The sequence below is a fragment of the Copadichromis virginalis genome, linkage group LG1 (genome assembly GCF_057382275.1).
Source record: "Copadichromis virginalis isolate Kocher_CV1m ecotype Utaka linkage group LG1, C_Virginalis_male_GT1.1, whole genome shotgun sequence".
Taxonomy (NCBI): domain Eukaryota; kingdom Metazoa; phylum Chordata; class Actinopteri; order Cichliformes; family Cichlidae; genus Copadichromis; species Copadichromis virginalis.
The window spans coordinates 38,676,763-38,688,819 of NC_140618.1; the positions used below are offsets into that span (position 1 = coordinate 38,676,763).

A 12,057-nucleotide genomic window follows, 5' to 3' on the forward strand; every position below is an offset into this window, starting at 1 on the left:
TTGCTGGCTGCAGTGCTGGAGGGTGCCCTACCTGGCAGCTCCATTGTCCTACTGGGATATTTCAATGCTCATGTGTGAAACGACAGTGAGGGCTGGAGGTGAGTCATCTAGAGCAGGGGTGTCGAGCTCCAGGCCTCGAGGGCCGGTGTCCTGCAGGTTTTAGATGTGTCCTTGATCTAACACAACTGATTTAAATGGCTAAATGACCTCCTCAACATGTCTTGAAGTTCTCCAGAGGTCTGGAATGACCTAATCATTTCAGGTGTGTTGACCCAGGGTGAGATCTAAAATCTGCAGGACATCGGCCCTCGAGGCCTGGAGTTCCCCACCCCTGTTCTAGAGGAACGGCTTGCCTGATCTGAACCTGAGCAGTGTTGTATCATTGGACTTCTCTGCAAGTCAAAGTTTGTCCTTGATTAACACCATGTCTGAACACAAATGCATTCTTTAGCGCACAGCAGAGTGGCATCAGGACACTCAGTTGCAGGTCGATGATTGATTCTGTATTAGACCTGTGGCTGTGTGTTCTGGACATTTAGGTGAAGAGAGGAGCTGAGCTCCTGATGACCAGCTGGTGAGCAGTTGGGCGGGGACACCCAAAACATACAGAGAAGGTAGAAAAATCTGGCAGAGGCTGGGATCCATAGGATTGTTAATCCCAACTTCAACAGTATTCTGAGGAAAGCTGGTGACATCAGCCTCTGGACATGGACCCTGTTTCCAAACCTCAAGGTAGCTGTCATGGTGGTAATCCCTGAATGGGTTGGTGGACACTGGAAGTGAAGGGAGCCATCAAGCACTAGAAGGACTCCTGGTTGGGCTTAATTAGCCTGTGGGACACTGGATGCAACTGACCTGTGCTAAGAGGCCACGCAGAGTGTTGCTCTGGCAGATGTTGAAGCAAAACCTCAGCTGTGGAGTTTTTGAATGCAAAGTACTTGTACAACTTACTTTGCTTTTCTTTCCAAACAGGACAGAGCTATTACAGCAGTTGCACTAGTTGAAATCTTCCATTTGTAGTTTTTTCTATGCTGGTGACTGTTTCTTTTGTAAAGCTAGACTCGAACCCTTGTAGGCAGATGCTGCCTCTGTTACTTTTTGGAGGAAATGCAGCTTTAAATGCAAGTTTTAAATGTAAAGATTCAAGATGTCTACAGTTTGTGTTATCCACAGACCTAACAGCATTTAACCCAAAACTGCTCCAAGCCAAAATTGTAATTTATTTTAATTTTAATTCAAATCTGATTCATCACCAAGTCCAAACGGCCCCTGATTCAAAAGCTGCCGTTTTTAATTAAACACACTAGTCGGCCACCTGTAAAACTGCAAACATCTGAGTAACATCTACAAAGACATTACTTGTTATAAGTCTGGCACATTAAAATTTTACATAAATGACTAAAAATATGCAGACATCAATTCAAAAGCAACAGCCGAAGAAAAACAAAGTGCTGTGATGCTTCCATTTAGCAAGTCCGATGCTACAGAAAATCATATAACAGTGCAGCATCGATCGTATGGGAAGCTTCCTCAGAGAGCTGCTCCTCTGAGCTAAATTTGTACCCAAACTGCTTCAAGCACACATAAATAATTTCCACTGCAGCTCTATTAAGAGGAAGAAGAAGAAAAATAACACCATGTGACAGCCACAGGGGATAAATACCTTGGATGCTAATTTACACAACATAATTATGCAATGACCTTTGTGATGTGGGACAACATGTTCTAGAGGTGTTTGCTGGGTAAAGCACCACAGCTGCTGCTGCTGCTGCTGCTGAACATTTTAGATTTCCTGTCATGTCACACAAACAAGACAACAGAAAAAAAATATCACAAAACCAGTCACGTAAACGCACATGCACAGGAATCAACAAAGAGCCAAAACAATACATTCACCAGTTCCAAGCAGCTCATCTCTGGATTACATCCAAGAATTTGTGAATCTGGTCTCTGAAGATTTCTCTGCATCTCATCAGATATAAACTGAATCCTATTATGTCCCCACACAGCTGATTTTACACCAACTCTTCAGTCGTTTTCTTCAGAGACTCTATGCAGGTCCACACGCACTCACTGAGGGGGTGTTTTACAGGCAAAAAAATATAATCAATTAAAAAGATTCCTCACCAGATTGGCTAATGTAAATCCCCGTGTGGGGTAAAGTGATGAGAAGTGACGGAGAGGCTCTTCAGTCGAAGTCAACAGGAACCATCCGGGGAAGATCCAGTCTGCAGAAATAAAAATAGCTATGAGATGACAGCAGCTGTATGGCAGGACTGGAACAATTACTAATATTCAGACAATCTTATAAGATACTAAAGAATAATATTTTTTTAACAGAAATGAACAGAAAGAGTGAAGATTTCCTCTGAGCTGCTCAACCAAAAGCATCTGAATATCAAACAGCAAAAGCTACAGACTGAGCTGTCAATCACGCAGCAGACAGAGCTTCTCATTACTGTCATTGCTCAAGTTGAAATTCACAAGGTTTTTCGGTTGCCAGCGCTCTGAAACCATGTCTCCTCTGTCGATCAACCTGCACAGGAGTGTGAGGTTGTCTATTTCTTTAATTTGAGGCTAAATACTACATCACTTCCTGTGCATGCGTGGGTTCAGCAGTGCAGCAGCTCGTCTTTTTAAGCAACAAGGACTCCTGTGCCATTTTAAACATCAAATGCAAAACCTTTTCAAAAAAGTCAATAAATAAGCCATTAGTACTAGTTACATACCCTCTTTCTTTGCCCAAATGACATTAAACTGAATCTTTTTGGATCATTTTTAAGACTTGTCAGTCATTTCTACCTCTCCTTTGCAGTGTTTCTTCCGGTCTACTGAAAGCTCTCCAGAACAAAGAAGACCCTCAGCTGCATGGATTTTTCAAACAGTCTTAGCGATTGTATCTCATTTGCCTGTTTACCACAGAACAAATTATTTTCAGTTGAATATTCTTTATAGGTAATAATTTATATGTAGTCATACTGATGGGATATGGTATTTGATGGAGATCTACGGGTACTGTCATGATACGTTTTCTTTATTTGTAATACATGTAGTGCAGCAATTTTTGTTTGGAAATACTAAACGTTCCTTCCATCCATACATCCGCTACCTTCACATGGTGGAGGGGCTTGTGTGTCCCAGGGATCTCATGTTGCCAGGGGGCTTTTGCTCCCTCGTACAGCCTCCCATGGCAAACTGGTTTCAGGTGATGGACCAGACAAAGAGAGGATTCAAAAACCCCTGTGAGTATAAGATCTAGGGAACAATTCACCCTGCCCAGGATAGGGTTACCAGGGCCCCACCCTGGAACCAGGCCCAGGGAGGGTGCCCGAGGGCGAGCGCCTGGAGACCATGGGACATGGGGCTACTACCTGTAGGGTGGGCCCATGCGGCGGCCGGGGTCAGAGACCCTGTTGGGCCAATCACCAGCTACCGAGACTAACGATTGGAAAATGGAATGTCACCTCTCTGGTGGGGAAGGACCCGATCCACCGCGTGAGGTTGAGAGGTACCAGCTCAACGCAAAGGGCTCCAGAACCCTGGAGAGGAGCTGGACTCCCTTAGTCTAGAGTTGCCCTTGGCGAGAGGCGGCAGGCTGAGGTAGGAATCTTAGTATCCCCTCGCCTTGCTGCCTGTACGTTGGAGTTTTTCCAGTGGACAAGAGCGTTTGTTCCCTGCGCCTTTGGGTCGGGGAACATGTCCTGACTGTCGTCTGCACCATTAGACCTGCATTCTCTTAAATGGCCACCAGGGAGCAATAGCTGTAGCTGCAAAAGTGCCCAGACCTCTCTAAACATTTATGGTTTCAGTTACTTGTTTTGGATTACACTGATTTTAACTGCCATAAATGTAAATTATGTCAGTTTGTTTAATTTATTGTGTTCATTTATGTTATTTATTTTCTTTATTTATTGTTGTTCCTTTTGGGGTAGGAACTAAGGTTCATTCTGTGTTGCACACAGGCCTTTTTAAGTGACGTAAAGGGAAGTAAAAAGCATGTGCAAAGAAGCTAAGTTAATAAGTTAACTAAGGCAGAAGAAGGAATAAATAAGCAGTTTAAAGTAAAAGAAAGCTGAAAAGAAGAAGAAATTGGGAATTATTTTTGTTAAGTTTTGTTCCTGAAGCGGACTCATTCCCTCACGGTTACGTGCAGCCAGCGAGGTACGTTAACTGTGTTTGTTTATCGCGTATTTGTTAACTTGGGTTTAAATGTTTATTTGTAATATTTATGTTGGTCATTCTGTACTTTTTTGTAATAACAGTTTGACGGTGGATTTTATGGTGTTTCTGAGGAGAAGTTTGACGGAAGAATAAATCCATCAGTGAATGAAGAACCGTGGTGTCGTGTATTAACTGGAGGGAGTGATACTGATTAAAATGCAAACAGATTTTTTCCCCCCTCAGTGTCATAGAATAAGATTCGGAAATAAACAATTGGCTAATGACTTCGAATTCCTTTAGCCAATGAGCTTGTGTTTTCAGTCTGATCCAGTCACAAAGGTGACATGAGTGATGTCACAGTAGCCACCGGACCTTTTATACTGTGGAAGTGGGATGGCTGTCTTAGACTAGCTCTGAAGCTACTTTGAAGTTGCTAATGCAAGAGTAGAAGATGACCAGCATTATTCTTGGCCTTGGCCCAAATAACTACATTCTCAAATAAATTAAGCACTTAATAATGGGCCAAAACAAAAATAAGCAAGCAACAATAAAACCACAACGACTTAAAAAAAATGTAAAAAATGAATGTAAATGCATTTTAGGATATCATTTTCCTTAAATTTTTATTTCAGACTTTTTGATCTTTTTGAACTGTATCCATCGTTGCCTTTTCCATAAAGAATGCCTGATGAAAAAGCTCAGGAGCACTGGAATGGATCAATGGTGCCTTCCAATCAGACTGATTTACTGAGATAAAAACATCACGGGTTATTGTTGTGAGGGGTGTTGTGTAAAACGTGACTCCAAGTCTGTGGGCAGGGCTTACAACGGTTGACTTTCGGGAAGGGAACACTGTGGGGTGAAGCTCTGGAGGGAAACAGGGGGACAGAGAAGCAGACGGCAGGAGTGAAAAAAGAAGAGGGAAAAGAATTAACATACACAAAAAAATCTTGTCTTTCTTTTGTCCTCCCTGGCATTGCCTGGGCTCCATCCAGACGGCAGCTCCTCTCTTCTGTTGTATAGAACAGAGGGAGGCGACACGACGCCTGTCAAAAATCCGAGAAATTCTGCCCCGGAGCCCGATCTTAGCCAGAGCCTGTGACAAACAGTCTCCTCGCATGCCGACAGTCTAATCTGCACCAGCATCAACGAGGATGTGGGGGGGCTAGGATCATCCTGAACCACAGGAGGTCCCACACTGTTTTTACTGCAGCTGATAGCTGGAGTGATGCTGTTGTTTGTGTGCTAACAGCCCGTCTGATGGCTCCAGGAGCACAGCCAGATTGGCTCTTAGTGTGAAACAACAGCAGCCATTAAAGCTCCTCCATACGGCCTGGGGCGAGAGGAGCAGGAGGAGGGGGCCATCTACCCCAGACTGAGTCCAGCCCAGTGTGAGAAGGAGCTTGTCTTTTTGTTTTAGTTGGTAGTAAACACAATCAAGGGATTCAGCTTAGTTTGCATGGCCTTAGCTAATCTGATTATTTGATTCTTCTTACAGCAATGAAGATATTTCTGGAAAGAGAAAATGTGCTCTTCTTCCCCACGGCCGAGGCTTAGCAGAGTTTAGCACATGCAAACGCACCGTGGTGCATACTCTCTGTGTGAGTGCACAGACACGGGGGGAGGATCACTGCTCTTATCTGTCACGTGCCAATCTTAAATCCCCAGACACAGACATTGGGGGGCAGGTAAATTTCCACTGTAGGCATGCCTCAGGGGTCCCCCCACCTGCTGTATAAAAATAGCTGTTGGGTGATTTCTGACCCCTGCATGCGAGAACACACAGAATGCCAGAAATACACATCTTCAGCTTTTTAACATGGACAGTTTGTCATTTTTCAAGTAAACTCAATGTAATTTTTGACTTGACAAAAACTTAAATGCTCATTTAGGCTTTAGGGGAAAAGAAACAAACCATGGCAGTTTCTTAAAACAAATCATTAACAAGTAAGTCAGATGTGTGTTGTACCAGCCTCGAGTACATCTATAAAAAATGCACAAGTTAAGTGAGGCCTTTAAATAAAAACAGACGGAATTTCTATGGAGGCAGCACAATTGATCATTTAAACAAGAGTTTCACAACTTTTTAAAATAAAAAACAACAAATGCATTCAAGATCAAATAAAATGGCTGTAACAACAAAACTAAAATAAATACAGTGGAAGTGAAGGATATGGATTTATATTATTCGCCCACTTCATTTGCACTCATGTCACAACAGTCCCCCGCTATAGTCTCCATTCTCTTGTACTGAAACTACTAAATATCAGAGCAGATTTCGGTCATTTTAACTCACCTGTCCTAAGTTTACAGTCAAGTCACAAACTACTAAAAACACACAAGGAAACACTGATGCAATACCAGACATGGAAAAACCCCAAGCTGCTGACGGTGTCTTCTGTGTTATGTCTCTCTCTAACTAACAACCATAGACTATTTAAGAGATGGATGGCCGTCACTGTGGCGTGACACACTGGCTAGTGGGCGGCTATTTTAAAGCCTCAGGTTTGGCATTGTTTTTTTTCACAAGACTGGACATGCTGGGTGAGGGGTGGACCTGAATTATAACTCCAGGAACATTGTATGACTATAATAGCAGTACTTTGTCAATCACAAAATAACCTCATCCTAAAGCACTCCCTGTTCTATTGTCCATTAGACTATAATGGGAGCATCATTTACCAAATGAACATCATCTTACTGAAGTATTAAAGAGAACTTGAAACTTCTGACTCAGGCTATAAAGTCATTAGAAGAAATGTTTACAGAGGCCATAAATCATGCGACAAATAGGGTCATTTTCCCCATTTACGGCATTCATTGGGTTCATATTGTGTATCCGGAGGTTAAATCCATCCTTTATATATGGTGCCACCCCTCCTTTTTTTCTTTAACTGAGAAATTAAGACCCAGTATTCAGACTTTCTTTCCATTTTCAGCGAGGTCTGGTGCTAAATAACAAGGTCAAGTAAGGATAATGGCTAGGGCACATTTCACATCAGGGACTTGTTCAGCGCAACCAATCCAATGTAGCAGATTTAAGAGTAGCTAGAAAGGTACAATAAACAGTAATGACCCAAAAGGTTGATTCTGTTCATCTGGATGTGCAGTCAGTCTCAGCAGACTGCACGTTTCCCAACCTTATCTGGGTATGTATCACACAAATCTAACTCTCTACTTCCACTGAAACCACTTCTTTTTCCCAATTCTGTATTTTTCAGGCCAGAACACATGGAGGCAACATTAAAAATGTAAACTGAAGTGACTTAATTGCTGACACAAACAGACACGAGTCACACCACACTGAAGCCAATTTACAGCCTTTTAATTTTTTCCCTTGCTACACAGTCTTTGATGTGTGAAACTGTGATCACAGCACAGCTGCAGCGGTTTCAAATTCTACAAAATGACAATGATCTGCAAAATCTCAACAGTGAACTGACTGGAGTCAGCCGAGCTAATTTGCCTGAACAGTGGTCAAGTCAAAGCCCTTATACAGTCACTGTCACTTTGTTAGGTACACCTGTTTGACTGCTTGTTAACACAAATATCTAATCAATCAGTAACATGGTAGCAATTCACGTAACTCTGAATTTGGGATGGTTGTTGGTGCCGGAGTATTTCAGAAACTGCTGATCTACTAAGATTTTCCCCACACAGCCATCTCTATGATATACAGCAGGGGTGTCAAATATGGCATAATCAGCCCAGCAAAGACTCTAATCTGGCCCACTAGAAGGACAAAGGACAACATACATTTTTAAAGTTTAAGTATTTTTTGGCAAGCTTTTTTTTTTTTTTCAAAAAACAAGAAAAACAAAAACGGAAAAACTATTCTTTTTCAAGAGGATTCATGCTAAACTAAACGAACAATTACAAAAAAATTAAATGACAAAAATTTGGTGACCATAGTCACCACATGTATGATTCTATGATTCACGTACGGATGCACCCGACAAGTCTGCAGCAACTGTGTGACGCTATCCTGATACGGATCAATGTCGTCGAGGAATTTGAACATAACGCTGTGCTTGAAGGGAGTGTCAGAAGACAGAACGCATCTATGTTTCTGCTTTGGCTGCTCTTCATGGCTGTACAGATTCTTTTTGAGCTAATGCAAAATAAATGAATTCGCTAATTTCATTCAATTCACAATATTAACAGTATTGTATTTAATACCCAGCTGGATGCAATTCCCCGGGTCGCAAAAAAAACCAAATCCAGCTGTATAGAACGACTTTTAGCTCTCTATTTTATGACCTGCATGAACATATCTCTGATGATTTTTCTGGGCTAGAATCTCTAGTTTCAAGTCATACTGCATAAAACATGGAAATCATTTTATAAATGGTACTAACCCATATGGAAAAGATATATATAAATCTTATAAAGTTTGTATCTGTCTTGTGTGAAACTTGTATGAAAAGCATATAAGTGTGAAAACAGATATAAGATCCCTTGAAAAATTATATAATGAAACTTGTATGTTTTGGATACTTACTAAAACAATGTATGAAAGTAATGCGAAAGTGGCCACTTTCATGAGTAATCACATATAAGTTTTTACTATTTCTTTTCTGTATGGGAATTTAAGTAATAATGGAAGATAAACCAGGGTAAATTGAGTCAAACATGCAATTATATTTCTAGGTGATTAATAAAGAAAAGGTAAAAATAGGCACAGCAGGATAAAATTTGCCCCATCACCATTTTTAACTGCCCCCTCAGCCACTTCCCCGTAGTGCTGGTCCTGCCTGAACATCTGCTGTAGTCCACACTTTTTGCTCTGCTCTTTGCAGAAACAGCGGCTAACGAAACCCTGGTTGTTTTGCTGTTTCTGGAAAGCTCAAGAAGGAAATGCAAGTTAACAGAAGGAAAAACTGCAGCAGTATGAGCAAAAAAACAATATTGACTTGCTTGTGCTTCCTGAAAGCATCGAGTTAAATGAGTTAAAGAATTCAAGATAAGAATAGTCTTCATCTGTCCCAGACTTACTGCCATTTATCTAAATGATCTCATTTTAAAAAATAAAAATTAAAAAATTAAAAAAAAACATACTACTACTAAGCGTCTGCATTTTCTTCATGGTTCAAATTGCCAAAGAAACGGAAAATCAATGTCAGCTCTGAATCCAGGAGTCCTTGTGTGCCCACAGAAAGAAAGCGGCCAAGCAACAGCCCCACTGAGCCAAAGAATCAGGCCTGGGGGAGTCCAGTTAAGGAGACAACAACGCAAAAAAAAAAGAAAAGAAAAAAAGAAAAGAGGGGGATCGCAGCAGGCTGAGAGTACAACGGGAGACCAGGAAAAAAAACTGATGGAAGAGGAAAATCTTGGGAGAAGGAAAATCAACTTGGAAGAATATCGCTGACCGAAATGTCCCCAACATCCACTTCCTGGCACGTCTTTGTCAGGACACAATCAAAGAAGAGTGACCGAGGTAATGGTTAGAAAAAAAGTAACTGTGGGAAACCGTAGGTGTCAACTGAAGGCAACCTTTCAAGTGACACAAATCACTTCCGTTTTTGTGCAACAAGCTAGGGCTGCACAGTCCTTGGCAAAACTATAATCACACTCATTTTGTTCAATATTGACAGCGTAATCTTTTGTGATGATTATTTATCGATTTTGGTGTTTAAAAAAAATTAAAACATTTATTGCGTTGTTGTGAAAACAGAACAGCGCTTTCTAATTTGTAGAAATCATCATCATTTCATAAAGCTGTACCAAACCCTAACACGATGAAATAAACACACACTGCTTTCAGTCTTACATTGCACTGAGGTTACGTTCAGCTACTCCCTTATTCACAAGGGTTTGAGGCAGGTAGCGCCACATGTTCGATTTGGCAGATTCTCTCACTGGATGACCTTACGAGAATATTTGATCCTCCTGTGACGGAATACTGTGCTACATTTATATTATACAACCTTTATGGCCACAAACTAATCTCCCGTGTCACGATTTGGAGTGCATTTGATGAGCATGCATTTTAAATATTGCTACTGACTAGCTGCTGCACATGTATCATGTATTAGGGCATATGAAGCTTTGGTGTTGATGAAAATAAATTAAGGGAACTAAAGGGGTAATTTATAGAGAGCTTAAGGGTTTCTTCCTTTTCCATGCTTGCTTCGTAATCTTGATGGTTTTGTCTTTGTGTTGTAAAAAACAATAAACCAGTTTTAAAAGCAACTCACAATGGGATGGATTAAGTTGCAATCAATGTCCTCTGCTACTGGGGGCTCACTTAGTGATGTGAATATGCTGGGTTCTGTTATGCTTCCATATTTTATTGAAACCTTCGACCAGACATGCTTTGCTTACATAAGAGAGATGACCACATTGAATCTGTGGATTGCCGTTATCATAGACGAAATAAAAGATGGATGTAGCTTCTGGCTCTAAAAAGAGTAGACAATACTGAAGCGCCTTAGTTCTTTTTAATGGCCAACAGGGGGTGACTCCTGTGGTTGCAGAATCCAGCTGTATAGCAGAGTTTGGGAGAATAACTTCCCTTTGATCAGTGATGTCAGTGAACACTTTCCTGATGAGTTAAAGCAGATTCAAGGCATACTGAACAGAACATGTTCTGTCTGTCCGTCTTTCTTTTGGGTGTGCATGCATGAGCGTCTGCTGCATGTGTGGAGAGGAGAATGAGTGTGAGGTTTTCTAAAGGTTTGAACTTTACTTTTTACAGTGGTGATTCACATTTTAGCTCTGTTCACACAACTTTCTTTCACTGGCGTGTTTTTGGTGTTTTTTTCAGCAGCATATAGCACTTAGCTGGGTACGATAGCGGAAATGATATGTGGTTCTGAAGGCTTTTGGAGCCTTTCCTGTCAGTATGGTATTAAAATACCCATTGAATTACTCGGTTGAGAAGTGTTGTTTGGCTGTAGGGGAACTTGTCGAATGTGACAGCATGAAGGCAGGGTCTAGGAGAAATAATGCGGTTGTCATGTTTCTGGATTCTATAGACAAGGTGAATAGCCTAGTTGAGAGGGGAGTTGTTTTGTGAAAGATCATCCTGTCCAATTTGCCAACTATTGGTAATGATGTATTGCTGCAGCAGTTGTCACATAATGATCAGCAAAGACAATGCAAATCAGCAAAGTTGAGGCACAAAACTGCTTCGACTGTTCTGCCAGGGCTAAGAGCAGAGGGAGCTCTTGTCTGTTAACGTTTTCAAATTATCTGTGAAATGCATAGAAGACGGAGGAGTTTGTTAATAATTTGCCAAAGGTTTCAGAACAAACCTTTGGCAAATTATTAACAAGGGATGATTCAAGACAACATTGTCTTGAATCATCCCTCAACTCTAGAAGAACTGCAGGAGGCACTGTTGAGTAGGGGTGGGCGATATAAACGATATACGATAGAAACGATATAAATTTGGCCAACGATAGAGATTTTGACTGTATCACTCTATCGCGATAGCGCATGTTGATGATGTCATCAAGCTGCGCCTGTTTTGGTCGAAAGCATCGCAGTGGCTACAACTATTATCATCTGCACAATATGCCGACAGTCATAGCAAAGAGATGAAGCACTTTTGAAATATGGGGAAAGCCAAAAACTGCGCTTCCTCCACTTCCGTAACATTGATTCATTAATGTTGAATTCTCTCGCAGCTGTTCTATTCCCATGTTGTTGCAGTATATTAACTAACCTCGTATTGTGGATGCATAATCTCAGTTGTTCTCCTGACTGAAGTTTGGCCCGTGTATAGCATCCTGCTATGCGACTGCATTTGTCCCTGACCACCAGAATCCCTCACGTTAACTTTTATCGATTGGAAAAAAAGTTGGCGTTCATCCTCCAGCTTCACTGTGCTAATGTTATGCTAACATAGCTGTGTCGCTAGCAATCACGTAGCACAACATTATATACCAGGTA

The 12,057-nt window shown here is 41.3% G+C and overlaps 1 protein-coding gene across 1 annotated transcript in view; it reads right to left on the minus strand.

The window, feature by feature from the left end:
* Positions 1-12,057, minus strand: part of large2 (LARGE xylosyl- and glucuronyltransferase 2) — a 137,190-nt gene that overhangs the window by 73,616 nt on the left and 51,517 nt on the right. The window contains exon 2 of the mRNA XM_085461828.1: positions 2,128-2,228. The gene's annotated coding sequence lies outside the window, so the exon portion shown is untranslated. The remainder of the gene's footprint in view (positions 1-2,127; positions 2,229-12,057) is intronic.